The sequence below is a fragment of the Giraffa tippelskirchi genome, chromosome 10 (genome assembly GCF_054371585.1).
Source record: "Giraffa tippelskirchi isolate mGirTip1 chromosome 10, T2T-mGirTip1v1.2.pri, whole genome shotgun sequence".
NCBI lineage: Eukaryota > Metazoa > Chordata > Mammalia > Artiodactyla > Giraffidae > Giraffa > Giraffa tippelskirchi.
The window spans coordinates 71388092-71412073 of NC_137284.1; the positions used below are offsets into that span (position 1 = coordinate 71388092).

The window sequence follows — 23982 nt, forward strand, 5'->3', positions numbered from 1 at the left end:
AGAGGTATAGGAGGTGGTAGTTATCACATTGTTATTAATGTTCATTCACAAATGACTATGCTGAGAGATTGGCCTACCATATCAACAGAAAAATCTAAGAAATAAAATCCTTTAAGGATACATTATTTCACTTTTATTTAACTAAATGACAAAATATACATTCATTAGTATATACTAATGGGACTTCCCTGGTGGCTCAGAGGTTAAAGCGTCTGCCTCCAATGCGGGAGACCCGGGTTCGATCCCTGGGTCGGGAAGATCCCCTGGAGAAGGAAATGGCAAACCACTCCAGTATTCTTGCCTGGAGAATCCCATGGACGGAGGAGCCTTGTAGGCTACAGTCCATGGGGTCGCAAAGAGTCGGACACGACTGAGCGACTTCCCCCCTAGTATATACTAATACATTGAAACCAACCAATAGAACATGGTAGTCATTAAAAGCTTGTGCCATCTTGTTGAATGAAGCCTGAAGAGAGGGAAAACAGTTTTACTCTTCTACCCTCTATTTGTATCTGTATTTATAGAATCTCTTTGCAACATGGTATTGTAGGGTCTAGGAGCATGAAGCAGTGTTATAAAAATCATGGAAATTCAGGCTTGATATGGTCACAACTGTGAAGATTATGAGTATGGGCCCTATGAAAGAGATGAGTGATATAAAACAATAAAATTTTATAACACAGACACACCTTTGCTCATGCTCAAACATCCACACACACAAGCACACTCATGCCCCCACAAATGTGAACACATGCACACCCTCTTTGGAACACATGCTGTGTCACACTCTCAGCTCTGGATTGAGTTTTTAGTTGATTAAACACATGAAACTGAAACTATCCAAATAAACTCTCTTGGCAGTTATTGAAAGTCCTTTGAAGTAAGCCAGAATGCCTCTGCAGTCCATGTTCCCATATTGAATCAGTCCCTGTCACAGTGATAGCATGTTTATTTTTTATGTTGGAACGTAGACTTCTTCTTTCATTGCACCAGCTCTGCAAAGATAAAAATAAAAGTCAATAATGCAAGGTTCTGTGGGTTTGAAGACCTCCTCTGTGGTGAAAACTTAGACTCTAATTCTTTTTGCAGTCTATTTAAAAGATTAGGCTGCTACTTTGTACATTATTTTCAGACTTTTTTCTCTCCCCTCTAAAAGGGAAAATAGTTTCTTGCTCCTATGAAGCAGTAAAGCTTCTTAATACTTTGGTGATTCCCTCATTCTTTTTATGTTTCCGGGGCCATGTGGTCTGTTGAAGCTTGTCATTTGTAACAGGAACTGACTGGGAGAGACCCATGTGGGAAATGCTAAAGGTAATTTTGAAGATTTCCCCAAAACCTTGTTCCTTTCCTCAGAGCCCTTTACTGCTCAAAAGCAAAATATTTTGAAATACCAAATTTGGAACTTGAACTATAAAGTAAAACAAAGTGAAATGTTTCCAAAAGTTGACTCATACACCCTGCATAAAAGTACCCCCTTCCCCTAAAGTCCCTGCTTTGGATAATGGTATCAACTGAAGTCTTGGCCTCTCATCCTACCCAGTTGTTCTTCACATGCTGTCTTACCTACAAAACAGCTCTTAGTTCTCATTCTCTGGGCTTGCCTCATGGCTGAGTAGGATTTTGTTGAATATAATCTGTTAATCTCCCTGCTTCCTCTTCCTCAAATCCTAACCCTGTTGAAACAGTCTTACTTCTTAAGTATGAATCTGATCTTGTCTTTAGAAACTTTGTAACTAGAATAACCAAGGAATGTTTTTCTCTTATGGTCATCAGCTCCTTTATAACCTATATTAGACTCATATGCTATAATTTCCTTTAGCCCTTATTCAACCCCTCAGCCCCCCTTTAGGGACACTGACCTTCTTACCATTCCCTAAATAGGCCCTGTTATTGTCTGGACTATCACCCTAGACATGGCATTCCCCTACCTCTCACATCATGACACCTCTGTCCCAGGCTAGCAAATTCCAGCTCAACCTTCAATATTCGTCTAATGTCATATTTCCTTTGAGGCTTCCACATAGCTCCCTCCTAGAGTACTCTGTTCATCCTCTATTCCAATGCAATAGCTAGTATAATAAATTGAATGTTGCCCACCACCCCCCCTGAAAGGTATATCCACACCCTAACCCCCTGAACCTCTGAATGTCACCTTGTTTTGAAAAGGCTCTTTGCAGATATAATTAGGAATCTTGAGATGAGATCATTATGGACTACATGAATGGGCTTTAATCTGATTCAAGTGTCCTTATAGGACACATAGAGGAGAGACACACAGGGAGAAAGGGAGACGAAGACGGAGTCAGAGATTGAATTGACCACAAGCTGAGAAACTCCTGGAGCCACCAAAAGCTGTAAAGATCCCCCTGCCCCCTCGAGACTTGGGAGGGAGCATGGCCTTGTTGACCTCCTGATTTCAGGCTTTTAACCTCCAGAACTGTGAGAGAATACATTTCTTTCTTTTTTTTTTTTTTTTAATAGCTACCAAGTTTGTGCTAATTTGTTGCAGCAAACCTAGGAAACTAAGGATGGTTATTTGTGCATCTGCCTCAAACTAGATCAGGAAATCCTAGAGAAAAAAAAAATCACCATGGATTTTTTTTTTTTTGATTAATAGACATTTTGGGAGTGGTTTTAGGTTAATAGAAAAATTGAGCGGTAAGTACAGAGTGTTCTCATATACGCCTTCTCCTCCAGTTTCTTTTATTATTAACACCTTCCCTTTGTGGTGTATATTTATCACAATTAATGAGCCAACATGTATACAGGGTTATTACTTAAATCCATAGTATGCATTAGGGTTCAGTCTGTGTGTGATATATTCTATGAGTTCTAACAAATGTATAATAACATGTATTCACTGTCATAGTATTTTACAGAATAGTTTCACTAAGAAGCTAAAAAATAAAGTCCTATAATGCTCTGATACTCTACCTATTCATCCCTCCCTCTTCCCAAACCTTGATAACCATTGATGTTTTTACTGTCTCCACCTGTCTTTTCTAGATTGTCAGAGTTAGGATCATATAGTATATAGTCTTTCAGATTGTCTCCAGTCACTTAACAATATGCACTGAGGATTCCTTCATATCTCTTCATGGCTTGATAGCTCATTTCTTTTCTCAGTGGCTGTTACTCAGAGTTTCTGGGTTGGTTCTGTGTTCTTCCTTGCTTTGATGTGATTTGTGTCATATCCTAAAGCCAAAGGACTAAGCGTGACCTGCTGTCACATGAGAAAAAGGAGCCTTAAACCTTCCAAAAGATGTATAACTCATATTCATAGGTTGAATACATTTTGAGTTTTACAATAGGTAACTTTGACTTATTTATAAAACAGTTAAAAGGTCACTCATGTAATATTTATGAATCTTACTTAGAGTCAGATTTTAGGTTATTCCCATGGCTGAATGGCTAGGATCAGTTAGCCTTTTATTTTGCCCTCCCACCATCTCTTTTTTAAGAAAAGAGTATCCTTCAGTAGCATTCAGTATGTATGAATGAATGATATGAAGTGGAGGTTTTTGGTTTAGTTCAGTTGCTCAGTCATGTCCAACTCTTTGCGACCCCATGGACTCAGCACGCCAGGCTTCCCTGTCCATCGCCAACTCCTGGAGCTTACTCAAACTCATGTCTGTCGCATCGAAGATGCCATCCAACTGTCTCATCCTCTGTTGTCCCCTTCTCCTCCTGCCTACAATCTTTCCCGGCATCAGGGTCTTTTCCGATGAGTTGGGTCTTTGCATCAGGTGGCCAAAGTATTGGAGTTTCAGCTTCAGCAGAGGTTTTTAGTCACAATAATTTTAAGAGGTCTTGGAAGGAGAGATACTGGGTTGGCCTAAGTGTTCATTCGGGTTTTTTTGTAAGCTGTTATGAAAAAATCCAGACAAATTTTTTGCCAACCCAATACATATGAAAGAAAATGGGTCCTGAGGTGATGGTTGTTAAAGGTGAGTGATAGAAATACGAGGGTTTGTTTTATTCTCTAAATTTATGTGTTTGAATTTACTCATTTGAAAATAATACTGATAAAGAGAATTTCAACATAATTTTAGGCAATTATATTAGTTGAATAGAACTTTTATCTCATCTCAAAGCAGAATTTTATATGCCTAAAAAAATTCTAAAAGACCAAAAATTTTGTATGACTTAAGCTACTTAAGGATCTGAATGCAAAAAAAATGTGTACATACATGTATATGTGGGGGATATGTGTATTGAATATCTATAATATATTCTTAGAAAACATATTCCAAAATAGTAACAGTTCATAGTAAATATATTTGAATTATGTTTATGAAAATACTAGAAAAAATGCTTGAGCAAATACTGGCAACAGATAATACATAGCCAAGTGGAAACATTTTAGGTGCCAATTTAAAGTCTAAAAAGCCAAATATAGAAAATTTTTTTACTATTAAAGAAAAGTTTCAAGAAAGGATATTTGAGCAGTCTCATAAAATTGTCATCTTATAATATGATTTTGGGTGCAGTTTATTTGTGATAATTTCAAGGAAGACAAAGGCAAACAAATCTATCATGCAACTTCATAGTAAATAATTTATGTTAATGTAAATAAATAATTTATAGATACATCACAAATGGGAAGGATTCCTCTCCCACCACATTGGGAACCATCTTTAATTAAACTATAAATTCATATCATTTCCTTCTGAATAATGAAATGTTCCCTTCAAAATGTCCCAAAAATATTGGACTGGAAAAAAGAAAACTAATATTTTATTCACAATTTCAAATGGTTTTCAGTGTAAAGTCCTAAAACATAAACTTATTTTGATCAAACTAGTATTATTTAGCTTTGTTTTTAATAAATATATGTATACTTATACTAAGAAAATTCATTTAACAAGAGCAAAAGAAAAAAAATCCCAGCCTCTTATTTTCAGAAAATATATTAATAGATGGCTCAAACATAGAATCTTGGTTCCCCATAGGTCTCCAGCCAGCCCTCCCGGTACCTCAAGCTGTGGTCTTCTGCTGTTGCATTCTCCCCATTGTTTGTGATAAATATTTCTGGCACACTTTTCAGCTTTGGTAAAGTAAATTGTTGAAATCTGATTTACTACCAGCTTTCTGGGGAATATGCAAAAGAGCTGAAATCTGTGTTTTGGATTAACATTTTATTATTTGGTTGGTACTTTTCTTCTGCTTTGTAGCAGTGTTGTGATTTTGCTTGTTTTTAAGCTTCTTCGATTTTTGCTACATATTTTGTCATTTGACTAATATGAAAATGTTTGCTTCTTAGTCATCTTATGTCAGATGATTCATTTCTTCTCTTTTTGTTTGTTTTTGTTTTTTTTTTGATAACATCAGGCATTTTTAATAGTGTTTCTTAATTTATCATGCAGCTGTTTAAAAAATCCCCGCTAGAATTCTAGCGTGTGTACTTTGGTGCTGTAATGAATGTGTCTATTTTAAAATTTTAAATTGATACTTCAATGTATACAGAACACATAGCAGCATCTCTGAATCCATTACCTGTCCCAGGAGTCAGAATAGGCTGCAAAAATGACTCTTCTGGTATGATTTTTATGAAGATTAGGATTTCAAGTAGTCACTGACTCGTTTTTGTTTGTTTTGTTTTGGTGCTATAATAATTTTCCTTTAGTCCCACAACACTTTCCTAGTCATTCATTTAGCTTTAATTTACATATTTATTCAATTAACATTTTGTGACCACTGCTTATTTGCCATGCACTGGAACGATTAAACATTGGAACCATGAGATGAATAAGACATGATCACTGCATACAAGTAGCTCATACATTGTGAGGAACATCTTTGTTCAAAAGGGAAAAAGAAACTTGTGTTAAGACAAAGAAAAATGAAAATAACATCTTTCTCTGACATAGGCATACCTGAAATGATAAAACTGTAATATTGACAGCTTTGGGGGGGAAATGGACTTGCAGAAACATTTTAGATTGATATCAAACATTTGGATTTAAACACAAGTCTGTCTAGAACCCACTTAAGTTGAATGACAAGGGTTTCTGGTGACATTTTTGCAACAATCTGCAGGCAAATGGTGCATATTTATAGTCTGGAGGTCATCAAGTGGAACTACAGGGGGTTGGAGTAAAGACAGACAGAGGAGAACAGGAAACACAAAGGGAAAGTGAGACTAGTTGAATATTTAGAAGTTAAAATAGTTGAGACCTCCTATTGTTAATAGGGTGATAAGAATGACAGGTGTAATAATGGGTATTTCATCTCATGTATGTGATAGTGTGGTGGTGGCTAAGCTGTAAATGAATAATAGTATAAATATGATAAATGTTATTATAATATAAATTAGTAGATTTAGAACTGTTCGATTATACAATAGAATGGCTGTTATTCACCCTATATGAGTAATTGATGAATAAGCTATAATTTTTCATAGTTGTGTTTGGTATAGTCTGCCTTATCCACTTATAATAATATGAATGAATAGTAGGTTTAGGATCATGGATAGTGAGACTTGGTATAACACTGACAAGGGTGCAAGTTTTTGTCATGTTAGTAAGATTAACCCTGGGATACCTTGTAAATTCAGGTACTCAGAAGTCAAATAGAGATTATCTTAGTTTTATGGTTAGGGCTAATGTTATTACTATTGGCACTGTTGGATTAAAGATTTTTGTAATAGTTCATAGGCTGGAGTATAATAGGTTAATGGTAACAGCTATTATAAGTAACACTGATGTGGTAGCTTGTGTTTGAAAATATTTAGTGCATGCTTCTATAGCTCACAGGTTAAATTGTTTTAATATAGGAAAAATGGCTAGTGTGTTTATTTTGAAACCGATTCAGATAAGTTGTCAATTCAGTTAGTTCAGTTGCTCAGTTATGTTTGACTCTTTGCGACCCCATGGACTGACTGCAGCATGGCAGGCTTCCCTGTCCATCACCAACTCCCGGAGCTTGCTCAAACTCATGTCCAGTGAGTCAATGATGCCATCCAACCATCTCATCCTCTGTCGTCTCCTCCTCCTCCTGCCTTCAATCTTTCCTAGTACCAGAGTCATTTCCAATGAGTCAGTTCTTTTCATCATGTGGCCAAAGTATTGAAGCTTCAGCTTCAGCATCAGTCCTTCCAATGAATATTCAGGACTGATTTCCTTCAAGATGGACTGGTTTGATCTCCTTGCTGTCCAAGGGACTCTCAAGAGTCTTCTCCAACACCACAGTTTAAAAGCATCAATTCTTCTGCGCTCAGCTTTCTTTATGGTCCAACTTTCACATCCATACATGACTACTCAAAAAACTGTAGCTTTGACTAGACGGACCTTTGTCAGTAATGTCTTTCTGCTTTTTAATATGCTGTCTAGGTTTATCATAGCTTTTCTTCCAAGGAGCGAATGTCTTTTAATTTCATGGCTGCAGTCACCGTCTGCAGTGATTTTGGAGCCCAAAAATGTAAACTCTGTCACTGTTTCCATTGTTTCCCCATCTATTTCCCATAAAGCGATGGGACCGGATGCCATGATCTTTGTTTTTTGAATGTTGAAATTTAAGCCAGTTTTTTTACTCTCCTCTTTCACTTCCATCAAGAGACTCTTTAGTTCCTCTTTGCTATCTGCCATCAGGGTGGCATCATCTCCATATCTGAGGTTACTGATATTTCTCCCAGCAATCTTGATTCCAGTTTGTGCTTCATCCAGTCTGCCATTTTGTGTGATGTACTCACTATATAAGTTAAATAATCAGGGTGACAATATTCAGCCTTGACATACTCCTTTCCCAATTTGCAACCAGTCCGTCATTCCACGTCCGATTCTAACTGTTGCTTTTTGACCTGCATACAGATTTCTCAGGAAGCAGATAAGGTGGTCTGGTGTTTCCATCTCTTTAAGAATTTTCCAGTTTGTTTTGATCCACACAGTCAAAGACTTTAGCATAGTCAATGAAGCAGAAGTAGATGTTTTTCTGAAATTCCCTTGTTTTTTCTGTCATCCAATGGATGTTGGCAATTTGAGTTCTGGTTCCTCTGCCTTTTCTAAATCCAAACTTGAACATCTGGAAGTTCTCAGTTCACATACTGCTGAAGCCTAGCTTGGAGAATTTTTGAGGATTACTTTGCTAGTGTGTGAAGTGAAGTCGCTCAGTCGTGTCTGACTCTTTGCGACCCCATAGACTGTAGACTACCAGACTCCTCTGTCCTTCGGATTTTCAAGGCAAGTGTACTGGAATGGGTTGCCATTTCCTTCTCCAGGGGATATTCCCAACCCAGGGATTGAACCCGGGTCTCTCATATTGCAGGCAGGCGCTTTACCATCTGAGCCACAGGGAAGCCTAGCGTGTGAGATGAGTGCAATTGTGCGGTACTTTGAACGTTCTTTGGCATTGCCTTTTTTAGGATTGGAATGAAAACTGACCTTTTCCAATCCTGTGGCCACTGCTGAGTTTTTCCAATTTGCTGCCATATTGAGAGCAGCACTTTCACAGCATCATCTTTTAGGATTTGAAATAGCTCAGCTGGAATTCCATCACTTCCACTAACTTTGTTCATAATGTTGCTTCCTAAGACCTATTTGACTTCACTTTCCAGGATGTCTGGCTCTAGGTGAGTGATCACACCATCGTGCTTATCTGGGTCATGAAGATCTTTTTTGTATAGCTCTTCTGTGTATTCTTGCCACCTCTTCTTAATCTCTTCTGCTTCTGTTAGGTCCATACCATTTCTGTCCTTAGTTGTGCCCATCTTCACGTGGAATGTTCCCTTGGTGTCTCTAATTTTCTTGCTGAGATCTCTGGTCTTTCCCATTCTATTGTTTTCCTCTATTTCTTTGCATTGATCACTGAGGAAGGCTTTCTAATCTCTCCTTGCTATTCTTTGGAACTCTCATTCAAATGGGTATATCTTTCCTTTTCTCCTTTGCCTTTCACTTCTCTTCTTTTCTCAGCTATTTGTAAGGCCTCCTCAGACAACCATTTTGCCTTTTAGCATTTCTTCTTCTTGGGGATGGTTTTGATCACTGCCTCCTGTAGTGTCATGAACCTCTGTCCATAGTTCTTTAGTCACTCTTCTATCAGATCTAATCCCTTGAATCTATTTGTCACTTCCACTGTATAATTGTAAGGGATTTGATTTAGGTCATACCTGAATGGTCTAGTGATTTTCCCTACTTTCTTCAATTTAAATCTGAATTTTGCAATAGGGAGTTCATGATCTGAACTACAGTCAGCTCCTGGTCTTATTTTTGCTGACTGTATAGAGCTCTTCCATCTTCAGCTGCAAAGAATATAATCTATCTGGTTTCGGTATTGACCATCTGGTGATCTCCATGTGTCATCTTGTGTTGTTGGAAGATGATGTTTGATATGACCAGTGCATTCTCTTGGCAAAACTGTTAGCTTTTGCTCTGCTTCATTTTGTATTCCAGGGCCAATTGCCTGTTTCTCCAGGGATCTCTTGACTTCCTACTTTTGCATTCCAGTCCCCTGTGATGAAAATGACATCTTTTGGGGGAGTGTTAGTTCTGGAAGGTCTTGTAGGTCATCATAGGCCCATTCAACTTCAGCTTCTTAGGCATTAGTGGTGGGGGCATAGACTTGGATTGCTGTGATATTGAATGATTTGCCTTGGAGATGAACAGGGATCATTCTGTAGTTTTTGAGATCATACCCAAGTACCGCATTTTGGACTCTTGTTGACTGTAAGGGCTACCCTATTTCTTCTAAGGAATTCTTGCCCACAGTAGTAGGTATAATGGTCATCTGAAATAAATTCCCCCAATCTGGTCCATTTTAGTTCACTGATTCCTAAAATGTTGATGTTCGCTCTTGCCATCTCCTGTTTGACCATTTCCAATTTGCGTTGATTCATGTACCTAACATTCCAAGTTCCTATGCAGCATTGTTCTTTACAGCGTCAGACTTTACTTCCATCACTAGTCACATCCACAACTGGGCATTGTTTTTGCTTTGGCTCAGCCTCTTCATTCTTTCTGGAGTTGTTTCTGCACTCTTCTCTAGTAGTGTACTGGCCACCTACTGACCTTGGGAATTCATCTTTCAGTGACCTATCTTTTTGCCTTTTCATACTGTTCTTGGGGTTTTCAAAGCCAGAATACTGAAGTGGTTTGCCATTCCCTTCTCCAATGGGCCACATTTTGTCAGAATTCTACACCATGACCCATCCATCTTGCATGGCCTTACATGGCATGGCTCATAGTTTCATTGAGTTAGACAGTGGGAGCTGGTTATTACAATTATGGTTCCTGAGATAATGGTTGTTAGGATGATGATCAAAATGATGCAGGTTATTGGTATGGAAAGGATATAAGCCAACATTTTAGGGGTATGGGCCAGATGACTTATTTAGCTGACCTTGCTGTTGAGTCACTAAAGCATGTCTGACTCTTTGTGAACCCATGGACTGTAGCCCACCAGGCTCCTCTGTCCATGGTATTCTCTAGGCAAGAATACTGGAGTAGGTTGCCATTTCCTTCTCCAGGTGATCTTCCCAACCCAGAGATCAAACCTGCGCCTTCTGCATTGGTAGGCGGATTCTTTACCACTGTGCCACTAGGGAAACCACTTAGCTGATCTTACTCTAGAATATAGTATAATGTGATGGCATGAATGATTCTGAATTCTTAAGAGTAGGTTCAATTCTTACGATTCTAGAAAGAAGAGAATTTAAACCTTTATTATTTACTCTATCAAAGCAACTACTCTATCAGACATATTTGTTATTTTTTGGAGGAATACTTGATGTTATAATAGGTAATGAGACCTGTCACGTGCATAGGGCTGGCATTAGTGATAAAAAGATTTTTGAAGTAAATGTATTAGTTGATCATATGGGAATTGTATCAAATTGAATTCATAGGAAATAAATTGTTAGTAGTAGTGTTTTGGTAATAAAATTGAGTATCGTTTTGGTTTACATGGATTATGGAACACTCCTAGAAATAAGATTGTTGTGAAGATTGTTTAGTATGATGATGATGGCATTTTTTGCTGAGAAAAATATGGTGAATGGGTCTGCTGTGTATTCTACATTGAAGCCTGATAAAAGATTCAGATTCTCCTTCTGTTATGTCAAAGGGGTTTGGTTAGTTTCTGCTAAAATGGAAATAAATCGTAGCTAAGGGTTGTGATAGGAAAATTATTCATAAATGGTCTTATGTTGACATGAGGGCTGAGAGGGTAAAAGATCCATTTATGAAGAAGACTGATAAAAGAGTAATTGCTAGTGTTTCTTCATATGAAATTGTGCTACTGCTCGTTTGTACCCCTCCAGTTAATACATAGTTTGAGTTGGAAGCCTATGCAGATCATAAAATGGAGCGAATAGGCAGGTTTGAGATACTTAGCATAATAATACTCCTAGATTCATATCAATGAGAGGGTAAAGTATGGGTAGAGGAATTCATATGGTTAGGGCTAGGATTAATGCAATGATAAATGTGGAAATGGAGGATGTAGCTGGTCGTAGTGGTTTTGTAGTTTTTTAACAAATAATTTTGACTACATCAGCAATGGATTGTAATAGGCCATATGGTCCTATGATATTTGGCCCTTCTCCAAGTTGCATACAACCTAAAATTTTTTGTTCAATTATTTTAAGGGATGCTATGGCTAGAAGAATGGGGATAACAAGTATTAAGATATTAATTGTAAACATTGTGTTAGGAAGAGAATTTGAACCTCTGGTTATAAAAGTTTGTTTCATACAGTTACCAGACTCTGCCCCGTTAACATACCCTGATCTTGGGTAATGTTTTGTATGTTTTAATTAAATTGGTATTATACCATTAATTGGTTTTAAGGAAGTTTTTTAAATAGGGCTTATTTCTCTGTCCTTTTTTACTGGGAGAAATACATAATAGATTGGAACTGACCTGGATTATTCTGGTCTGAACTCGGATCACATTGGACTTTAATCATTGAACAGATGAACCCTTAATAGCACTTACATCATTGGGTTATCCTGATCTAGCACTGAGGTCGAAAACCCCATTGTTGATAAGAACTCTGGAATAGGATTGCGCTGTTATTTCTAGAATAACTTGTTTCATTGATCAATAAGTGATAATATGTTTTGACTGGTGAGTTTAGATTTTAATCACTTGGAGGCATTTTTGTTCCCCAAGATTACCTCAACCAAAATTGCCAACTCATAAAGAATTTCATTATCCCTTGATGTTTAGTTAGGTTTTTTTGGAGTTATTAATAGTTAAATGAAAGCTCCATAAGGTCTTTTCATCTTGTTATTCCCACCTGTTCACAGGATGGTCAATTTCACTGATTGAAAGTCAGAGACAGTAAAAGAGAGTCTTTCTTAGAGGACAAATGATTATGCTACCTTTGCATGGTCGGGATACTGTGGCATTTAACAGTTGTCACTGGGCTTGAGCCTGGGTCAGGAAAGTACCCTGCAGTAGGAAGTGATACCTCACTCCAATAGTCTTGCTTGGAAATTCCCATGGACAGAGATGCTTGGTGGGCTACAGTCCATGGAGTCACAGTGAGTCAGACACACGACTAAATGACTGAACACACACAGTGGGCAGGCAGTGCTTCTAATATTACTTACATTAAAGGCGATGTTTTTGGTAAACAGGTGGAGTTTGCATTTGCTGAGTTCCTTTTACCTTTTTAAATCTTTCATTGACTACATGCTTGTGTTTAATAAATAACATTGAATTGTATTTATTTATTGTTAATACTTGTGTTTAATAAATAATAAGTTGTATTTACTGTTAATTATCAATGTGTTATTAGTTACTGATGTAAAGGTATTCAAGGAGAAATACTTCTTGTTACTCATATTAATGTTATTGCCTCTATTGGTCAATAGACTAGTCAAGTATAAATCTTGGACTTGATTTACTTGTTGTTGGTTTTAAGGTAAAATTACAGTTGAGGTTGAGGTGGCAACTTTTAAGCCAACTATGGTGGTATTTGTATTTATTCTCTAGTTAAGGTTGTATCCATTTCTAAAAAGTTGTGCCTTTTAGATTAACATTTTAAAGTACTTTAACATTTATAATTTTTGGTAATTTTTAAGGTTGAACTGAAATTCTTTTCCTAGACAACTAACCATCACCAGGCTCCTTAGGCTTGTCACCGTCACTTACAGATTTGCTCACTATTCTGCTATATAGATGAGTCTGTTCTAAAAAACTGTTCATAAGTACCTCATCAATTTCAGGATATTTAACTTTTCTTTGTTAAGTGTTTACAACTTAAATCATTATGAGAAAGATACAAGGGGTAAACTTTGCTTTTTGTTACTTTTAATGTTTCTTTCATCATTACCTTAGTGCCCTCAGTTTAGTTCAGTTCAGTCGCTCAGTTGTGTCCAACTCTGCGACCCATGGACTGCAGCACACTGGGCCTCCCTGTCCATCACCAACTCCTGGAGTTTACTCAACCTCATGTCCATTGAGTTGGCGATGCCATCCAACCATCTCATCCTCTATCGTCCCTTCCTTCTCCCACCTTCAGTCTTTCCCAGCATCAGGGTCTTTTCAAATGAGTCAGTTCTTCGCATCAGGTGGCCAAAGTATTGGAGTTTCAGCTTCAGCATCAGTCCTTCCAATGAATATTCAGGACTGATTTCCTTTAGGATGGATTGGCTGGATCTCCTTGCTATCCAAGAAACTCTCAAGAATCTCTTCCAACACCACAGTTCAAAAACATCAATTCTTTGGCGCTCAACTTTCTTTGTAAGTCCAGCTCTCACATCCATACATGATTACTGAAAAAACCATAGCCTTGACTAGACAGATCTTTGTTGGCAAAGTAATATCTCTGCTTTTTAATATGCTGTCTAAGTTGATCATAGCTTTCCTTCCAGGGAGCAAGTGTCTTTTAATTTCATGGCTGCAGTCACCATCTGCAGTGATTTTGGAGCCCAAGAAAATAAAGTCTCTCAATTTTGCCATTGTTTCCCCATCTATTTGCCATGAAGTAATGGGACCAGATGCCATGATCTTAGTTTTCTGAATGTTGGGTTTTAAGCCAACTTTTTCACTCTTCTCTTTCACTTTCATCAAGAGGCTCTTTTGTTCTTCACTTTCTGCCATAAGGGTGGTGTCATCTGCATATCCAAAGTTATTGCTATTTCTCCTAGCAATCTTGATTCCAACTTGTGCTTCATCCAGTCCAGCATTTCTCATGATGTATTACTCTGCATATAAGTTAAATAAGCAGGGTGAAAATATACTGCCTTGACGTACTCCTTTCCTGTGTTGGAACCAGTCGGTTGTTTCATGTCCAGTTCTAACTGTTGCTTGACCTGCATACAGATTTCTCAGGAGGCCAGTCAGGTGGTCTGGTATTCCCATCCCTTTCGAATTTTCCACAGTTTATTGTGATCCACATAGTCAAAGGCTTTGGCGTAGTCAATAAAGCAAAAATAGATGTTTTTCTGGAACTCTCTTGCTTTTTTGATGATCTAGTGAATGTTGGCAATTTTATCTCTGGTTCCTCTACCTTTTCTAAATCCAGCTTGAACATCTGGAAGTTCATGGTTCATATACTGTTGAAGCCTGGCTTGGAAAATTTTGAGCATTACTTTGCTAGCGTGTGAGATGAATACAATTGTGCGGTAGTTTGAACATTCTTTGGCATTGCCTTTCTTTGGGATTGGAATGAAAACTGACCTTTTCCAGTCCTGTGGACACTGCTGAGTTTTCCCAATTTGCTGCCATATTGAGAGCAGCACTTTCACAGCATCATCTTTTAGGATTTGAAATAGCTCAGCTGGAATTCCATCACCTCCACTAGCTTTGTTCATAGTGATGCTTCCTAAGGCCCACTTGACTTCACATTCCAGGATGTCTGGCTCTAGGTGAGTGATCACACCATCATGCTTATCTGGGTCATGAAGATCTTTTTGTATAGCTCTTCTGTGTGTTCTTGCCACCTCTTAATATCTTCTGCTTTTTTTTAGGTCCATACCGTTTCTGTCCTTAATTGTCCCCATCTTTGCATGAAATATTCCCTTGGCATCTCTTATTTTCTTAAAGGCATCTCTAGTCTTTCCCATTCTTTTGTTTTCCTCTATTTCTTTGCATTGATCACTGAAGGAAGGCTTTCTTATCTCTCCTTGCTATTCTTTGGAACTCTGCATTCAAATGGGTATATCTTTCCTTTTCTCCTTTGCTTTTCGCTTCTCTCTTTTCACAGCTATCTGTAAGGTCTCCTCAGACAGCCATTTTGCCTTTTTGTACTTCTTTTTCTTGGGGATGGTCTTGATCCCTGCCTCCTGTACAGTGTCACAGGAGCGACGGCTGCGCAGCACTGGAGTGGTGGTTGCATGGCACTGGAGCGACTGTGAGGAGATACCCAATGTCCAAGTGCAGAGAAGCCCCAGCAATTCTGCAGGAGGGGTGAAATTGGATTTAGAATCAAACCCCATACCCGCCAGAGATGCTCAGAGGGCTCAAACAAAAACTTGTGCCCACCAGGACCCAGAGACCCCACAGAGACTGAGGCAGAACTGTGTTTGAGTGTCTCCTGCAGAGGTACAGGTCAGCAGTGGCCTGCTGCAGAGGCAGGGGCTCTGGGTGCAGCAGACCTGGGTATGGCATAAGCCCTTTTGGAGGAGGTTGCCATTAACTTCCTTTCATGCATTGGAGAAGGAAATGGCAACCCACTCCAGTGTTCTTGCCTGGAGAATCCCAGGGATGGGGGCGCCTGGTGGGCTGCCATCTATGGGGTCGCACAGAGTCGGACATGACTGAAGCGACTTAGCAGTAGCAGTAGCAGTAGCAGCCATTAACTCCACTATAAAGTTGCCAGAACTTACACAGGACTGGGGAAACAGACTCTTGGAGGGCCTAAACAGAACCTTGTGTGCACCAGGACCCAGGAGAAAGGAGCAGTGACCCCACAAGTGACTGACCCAGACTTGTCCATGAGTGTCCAGGAGTCTCCTGTGGAGGCGTAGGTTGGCAGTGGCCTGCTGCAGCGTTGGGAACACTGAGTGTAACAGTGCATGCGTGGGACGTTTTGAAGGAGGTCACTATTATCTTCATTACCTCCACCATAGTTTGGCCCCAGGTAAATAATAGGGAGGGAACACACTCCACCCATCAACAGAAAAGTCATTAAAGTTTTACTGAGCATGGTCCCACCCATCAGAACAAGACCCAGTTTCCCCCTCAGTGAGTCTCTGCCATCAGGAAGCTTCCATAAGCCTCTTATCCTTCTCCATCAGAGGGCAGACAGACTGAAAACCACAGTCACAGAAAACTAACCGATCTGAAGACATAGACCCCAGCCTTGTCTAACTCAGTGAAACTATGAGCCATGCCATGTAGGGCCACCCAAGATGGACGGGTCATGGTGGAGAGTTCTGACAAAACGTGGTCCACTGGAGAAGGGAATGGCAAACCACTTCAGTATTCTTGCCTTGAGAACCCCATGAACAGTGTGAAAAGGCAAAAAGATAGGACACTGAAAGATGAACTCCCAGGTTAGTAGGTGCCCAATATGCTACTGGAGATCAGTGGAGAAATAACTCCATAAAGAATGAAGAGATGGAGCCAAAGCCAAAATAGCACCCAGTTGTGGATATGACTGGTGATGGAAGTAAAGTCCAATGCTGTAAAGAGCAATATTGGATTGGAACCTGGAATGTTAGGTACATGAATCAAGGCAAATTGGAAGTGGTCAAACAGGAGATGGCAAGAGTGAACATCGACGTTTTAGGAATCAGTGAACTAAAATGAGCTGGAATGGGTGAACTTAATTCAGATGACCATTATATCTACTACTGCAGTCAAGAATCCCTTAGAAGAAATGGACCCCATCACAGTCAACAAGAGAGTCCGAAATGTAGTACTTGGATGCAATCTCAAAAACAACAAAATGATCTCTGTTCATTTCCAGGACAAACCATTTAATATCACAGTAATCCAAGTCTATCCCCCGACCAGTAATGCTGAAGAAGCTGAAGTTGAACGGTTCTATGAAGACCTACAAGACCTTCTAGAACTAACACCCAAAAATGATGTCCTTTTCATTATAGGGGACTGGAATGCAAAAGTAGGATGTCAAGAAATACCTGGATTAACAGGCAAATTTGGCCTTGGAGTACAGAATGAAGTAGAGCAATTAGTGCCATAGGGTATTTTAAATTTCTATCTTCTATACTTTAAATGTTGAGTAAATGTTTTATTTAGCTGGCTTATACTCACAGAATGGGGAATGTTGGGCTAGATTTAGTTCGAAGTACTAATAAATTACAAAATCTAGGTGTAAACTAGGTGCTTTATTAAAGCTATGATTTGATTAATCAATTTGTTGAGACTCGTCTCTTATATGATTAGGAAGTTATTACGATACTTGGAGGGTGACAGTCAGTGTGTGTGTGCTTTTTAGTCTTATTCATTAAGCACTTCTATTCTTAATTTACTACTAAATCCTCCTTTGGTTTTTAGTTTTCTTAAAAACTTGAGTGGTGAGAAGTATATTCTTAATGTAGAAAATGTAGCCCATTTCTTCTGACCCATAAGTGTTCTAAATGTCTTTATGTGTAATAATTATGCTTGCTTTTATCTCTTTTAGGATTTAGACTGAATGTAGTATGAAGACTGAATTAGCAAGAGTTGGTGAGGTTTATTGGGTTTTATTGATTATAGAACAGGCTCCTCTAGAGTGGTGTGAAGCACTGCCAAGTCATTTGAGTTTTAAGCTGTTGCTAGTAATACTCTGGCCAATAATGCTGTTTGTTATAATTATTTGAGTTGAGGGCTAAGCATAGTGGGATATCTAATCCCGGTGTGAGTCTTTGCTGTTGTGTAATCAGGAAGTATTAAAGTCACTTTTGTAGTAGATTTTTATTTTATTAATGGCTTTTTACAACTTAAAGTTTATTTTACACCACTGTTTAACATGCTTTGTGCTGAATTTCTATTAACTTGGGCTAATCATTTGACCACAGTGGCTGGCATGAAATTTACCAACGCTAGTTAGTATAACTCAGTTAAACTTTCATTTATGGCTTAATTTTTATCACTGCTGTTTCCCGTGGAGGGTGTGGTTAAGCAAAGTGTTATGAGCTGCTAATAGTAGTGTGCTTGATGACTGCTCCTTTTAATCTTAATGATTTAGAGGGCATTCTCATGGGGCCTGGATGATTGGATGTGTAATTTTATTTAAAACCAGTGGAAAGGCTGGGCCCAAAACATGTGTGTTTATGGAGTCAATAAACTCATCTAGGCATTTTCGGTACCTTGCTTTAGGTTTTAAGCTATGTTAGCAAGCTGTTCTTAACAATGAGAAGTAATATGTTTACAGTTGTTTTAAGAGATTTGTATTGAATTAAGTGTTAAAATGTTGATTAAAATGGTCAGTAGGTCTAGGAAGATCTGTCTATATAAATGTTAGATAAGTAGCTCATTAGTATGATTATAGTTAATTGGGTCTAATTTTGAGCATTAAGTTATTCATGTTTATTAGGTAGATGGCTGCATTCTGTGTATTTTTATTTTTTCCATGTTTGGGGAGTTTGGAAGGTATTATATTCAGGTAGAGCATGGGATTTAGTGGGGGTTGTGGGGGGTTGTTAAACAGGTCGTTTACCTGTTCAGTGTGTGCATGCATGTGGACGTGTGTGTTCGTGTGTCAGTAATTTCCTTATGTCCTGTGACCACTGACTGAATAACAGCTTATGGTTGGTGATGTTGGTAAATAATACTAAAATCCAACTACAATTTATTTGGCTGTGTTAAGGCCATAGATGGCCACAGCTGAGTCACAGCATCCCTTTAAAAATGAAAAAATTACCAAATGCATGAAACCATAGTTATGTATGAACATGGGCGGATTAGTCATCAGTCCATCAAAATGTCCCATTTTAGGGGAACCAATAGGTGATTTTAGATGAGATGGTCCTAGGTAAGAATAAGATGCCTGATAAAGTTCATTAATACTTAGGAAACCACACAAGCAGTGGGCCCGAGTGAGAGAAGAGACACCTGCCAATGTGTGTGATCTGTTGGATATGATACATGTGTTGACTAGAACTGATTTGATCTAATGTGCTATGTGCAGTCAATAACAATATGTACTATGTAATGTTAATAATATAGTGTGTATGCTTATAATCATGGGCTAAATAATTAATATGTGACTATAAATATTGGTATTGTGTACCATCAGTAGAGTAATGTTCATATGCTTATAAGCTTATTATAAGCATAGGGGATATAATTAATGTGTGTTATACATGTAATGTATTATGTACAGTATGATATGTACGTACACAATAATGTGATAGTGTGTGTATGCACGAATTACATAAGAGTTTATCCTCTACCCAACTTGACAATATCTTTCATGTCTCTTACCAGAGATCTTTTATGTTCCCAATCTATACCTTCTTCATATTTGAGTTCATTCTTTCCCTTGGGTTTACGTATAGTCTATAATCCTAAATTCTTTTTTTTTTTTTTGGCTTAACATTCTCATTGGAGTTCCATTTGCATATCCAGCTGCCTTGATATTACCATCAGGCATGGCACAGGTGCTGACTCGGCTGTAGACCCTTCTAGAACTTCAGCCTTCACCTCCTTACATCACAATGCCATCCACCAGGTTTTCAAGCCAGAATACTGTTCTAGTCTTTTGTGACACTTGCCTTTCCTTCAATGTTCATATCTTATCCACTGTGAAGTCTTGTGGATTTTGGCACTGTCACAAATTTTCTTTCTTCACTCTTCTTTATCTGCACAATCACTGAAAGGTGTCTCTGGTTGTATTCTGGCCAGTTTCCAAACAATTCTCAATATTGTCCCCCAAAAGAGATCTTTTAAAAAAAAAAAAAAAGAAAAAGAAAGCATAGAACTGGTGATATTACTGCGGCTTCTTAAACTTCTTGACCCTTTATTCTTTAAGACGTCCCATTATGTTACATTAAAATTTGAAATCCTTGACAGGCCCTATGGATCCTCCATGATCTAGCTGAGACGTGTCTCTCTAGCCACTCGCTGCCTTGCCTGCTCCACTTCACAGTGAATTTCTTTAAGTTCTTTGGAAGGACAAGCTCTTTCCTAGTATCTGAACCTTCACACATGGTCTTATTTTCTGCCTGAAATCTCTTCTCTCACTATTTACTTTAATATTTCCTCTTTATACTCTTAATCTATGTATTCCTTCACAAAACTAAAAGCCTTACTTTGAATCCTCCTGTAATAAATTCCACATACTTCATTCACATCCCCCTTTTGTCAGAGGTGAAATGGATGCTGGAAATAGCAGATGTCAGTTGCTCATATTTGTATCTTTCAGTGAAAATGGTCATCTGCAGAGGGCTATGCCATGTCTGATGTGCAGATAAAAATGTCTGACCCTTTGCCTCAAGTTGAGACAGCTGAGCTCCAGATATCCATGTAGGATTTATTGAGGCCTCAGTTGTATGATAGGTCAACATCTTTGTCTGTCCAATGCTGTCTTTCCCACTTCTTCACAGACATCTCCACAGAGCTCTTCCCCGTACACTTTTAGAACACAACCTTTTTTTTTTTTCCTCATAGTTTGTCTCCAGAGAAGCAAACCTAAGATCATATCAGGAATAGTCCTAGGAAGTCAACTATAAAGTGAAAACCTTGGTGCTGAACTGTTCAGTGCCCGCTGCTGCTACTGCTAAGTTGCTTCAGTTGTGTCCGACTCTGTGCGACCCCACAGACGGCAGCCCAGCAGGCTCCCCCGTCCCTGGGATTCTCCAGCCAAGAACACTGGAGTGGGTTGCCATTTCCTTCTCCAATGCATGAAAGTGAAAAGTGAAAGTGAAGTCGCTCAGTCGTGTACGACTCTTTGCGACCCCATGGACTGCAGCCTACCAGGCTCCTCCGTCCATGGGATTTTCCAGGCAAGAGTACTGCAGTGGGGGTGCCATTTCCTTCTACGGTTCAGTGCCTAGAAGGTAATAGGACACCATCATCAATGTTAGGATGGATGTGGATAGCTTTTGGCATTCTCTAGTTCAGAATTAAGCATTCACGTGATGTACTGGTAAGGTCCAATGTCAGCAATAATATTTCTGGCACATGGGAGGGATGAGCTAGTTAATGGCAATGCCTGTAGAACTGGACATGGAACAACAAACTGGTTCCAAATCGGGAAAGGAGTACATTGAGGCTGTATATTGTCATCCTGCTTATTTAACTTATATGCAGAATATATCATGAGAAATGCTGGACTGGATGAAGCACAAGATGGAATCAAGATTGCTGGGAGAAATATCAATACCCTCAGATATGCAGATGATAACACCTTATGGTAGAAAGTGAAGAAGAACTAAAGAGCCTCTTGATGAAAATGAAAGAGGAGAGTGAAAAAGTTGGCTTAAAGCTCCACATTCAGAAAGCTAAGATCATGGCATCCCATTACTTCATGGCAAATAGAAGGGGAAACAATGAAAACAGTGAGAGACTTTATTTTTGGGGGCTCCAAAATCATTGCAGATGGTGACTGCAGCCATGAAATTAAAAGACACTTGCTCCTTGGAAGAAAAGTTATGACCAACCTAGACAGCATATTAAAAAGCAGAGACAAGGCTATGGTTTTTCCAGTAGTCATGTAGGGGTGTGAGAGTTGGACTATAAAGAAAGCTGAGCACTGAAGAGTTGATGCTTTTGAACTGTGGTGTTGGAGGAGATTCTTGAGAGTCCCTTGGTTAGCAAGAAGATCCAACCAGTCCATCTTAAAGGAAATCAGTCCTGAATATTCATTGGAAGCACTGAAGCTGAAGCTGAAACGCCAATACTTTGGCCACCTAATGCAAAGAACTGACTCATTTTAAAAGACCCTGATGCTGGGAAAGATTGAAGGTGGGAGAAGAAGGGGACGACAGAGGATGAGATGGTTGGATGGCATCATCGACTCAATGCACATGAGTCTGAGTAAACTCCGGGAGTTGATGATGGACAGGGAGGCCTGGCGTGCTGCAGTCCATGGGGCTGCAAAGAGTTGGACACGACTGAGCAACTGAAATGAACTGAACTGAAAGCCTGTAGAAAGAGGTGGCTCTTGATGAGTTCCATTTGATTTATTGTCAAGAGAAAATGTTAGGCTCAGAGTAATTATTCCCCAATTGAATGCAAGATGTAAAGGCTGCAGACCATCACCAGTTGCATTTAAAGAAATCCTAATCTCATGATGTGGGAGGAAGAGGTAGCAGAAGATCAGGTACATGACTCTATCCTAAAAATAACAGAGCTGTAGGTAAGGTTGCATTCTCACCCAGCTGTCTTCTGCGCTAAGATCAGAACCCAAATAAAAAAAGAGGGGACCCTAAGATATGGAATGAGGATTTCTAAATGAATGCTATTGAGAACTTCACACCCCCAAATTCTCCTGAACCTGCTGGACCTGCAAAATTGACCATATACTCTTTTTATTAGAATTCAGAGGCTCCCCTGGCTTGAGGGCTATGTGGATGCATCAGGATGCTTTGCAAGATGGTACTGCTGTCCTCAGTGATCTCCTCCCACCTACCACCATAGCAACCATTTCAATAACCATATCAAAAAGAAAAAAGTCAAATCCCAGCATAGCCTGAACAAGAATGAGCCTGATCTGCCAGGGAAAGAGGTGGATTCTATATTGAAAGATACTAAAGGAGCTCCAGGATCTGGCTGATACATATCAGCAAGAGCAGGGAGACAATGGAACTGGATTGTGAGATGCACTCAGGGAAGCAGAAATAAATCTGATCAGGAAAGATTATTGATGTGGGCTACTTTTCCAGAGAATAAGATTTAAAAGTCTGAGGAGATAGTACTAAAACATGGCTAAGGTGACTCTTGAAATTTGTGAAAAATAATGGTCTTCCTTAGTTAAAGTGTTAGTTTCTTAGCCATGACCAACTCTCTGCGGCCCCATGGACCATCACTTGCCAGACATCTCTGCCCATGGAATTCTCCAGGCAAAAATACTGGAGTTGCCATTTCCTTCTCCAGGGGATCTTCCTGATTCGGGGATTGAACTCAGGTCTCCTGCATTACAGGCAGATTCTTTTGTAAAGTATGAATGTCAGAAATGCTGTAGCTGGTAGTGGAGTAAGAGTTTAAAAGGCTCCTGGAGATAAACTTTCTAGAGTAGATGTACTCCCTTAGGCTGGAATAGGTTCCAGGGGAGGGCCTAGGGAACATTCCATTTACCAAAGAAGTTAGAAATGCCTAGTGAGAGGGGAAGCAGCATCATTGGGAAGTTCAATGAAAGATTTCTTCTGTAGGCAGTAGCTGATGATAGAACATTCTGCTTCTGTTTGGGCTTCATGATGGTGCTGGTGATGATAGGATGCTAGAATGAGGTGGCTGCACTTAACTGTTAGAAGCAATGGTGAATGTAGTTTACACAATAAGGAGCACAATTAGATTGTACCCAGGGCTGCAGTGAGAGAGGTACGGAGAATGCTAACTAAACACAGTTTTAGTGAAATGAGTGAAAGTAGCTCAGTCATGTCCTACTCTTTGCGACCCCTTGGACTATACAGTCCATGGAATTCTCCAGGCCAGAATCCTGGAGTGGGTAGCCGTTCCCTTCTCCAGGGGATCTTCCCAACCCAGGGATTTAACCCAGGTCTCCCACACTGCAAGCGGATACTTTACCAGCTGAGCCACCAGGGAAGCCCAAACACAATACTCAGTTTAGTTCAGTCACTCAGTCGTGTCCGACTCTACGACCCCATGGATTGCAGCACGCGAGGCCTCCCTGTCCATCACCAACTCCCGGAGTCTACCCAAACTCAAGTCCATTGAGTTGGTGATGCCATCCAACCATCTTGTCCTCTGTCATTTCCTTCTCCTGCCTTCAATCTTTCCCAGCATCAAGATCTTTTCCAATGAGTCAGTTCTTCGCATCAGGTGGCCAAAGTATTACTGTAGACTAAATAGGCATACAAAAAGGGTATGTCTTGGTTTTACAATGTAAACCAATTGAGGGAAGAGGCTGGATATATGGCAGAAAATACAGTCTGAATTTATTTGTATAGTGTGTTAATGCCCACTAGAG

The 23982-nt window shown here is 39.3% G+C and overlaps 2 long non-coding RNA genes across 2 annotated transcripts in view; one reads left to right on the plus strand and one right to left on the minus strand.

Moving 5' to 3' along the window:
- Window positions 1–23982, plus strand: part of LOC145524771 (uncharacterized) — a 171823-nt gene that overhangs the window by 13468 nt on the left and 134373 nt on the right. The window lies entirely within an intron of this gene.
- On the minus strand, window positions 111–19479 carry LOC145523106 (uncharacterized). The gene is made up of 3 exons (XR_014066356.1): window positions 19317–19479; window positions 13273–15339; window positions 111–995 (listed from the first exon to the last, which is right to left on the minus strand). It is a non-coding gene; the product is annotated as an uncharacterized LOC145523106 (long non-coding RNA).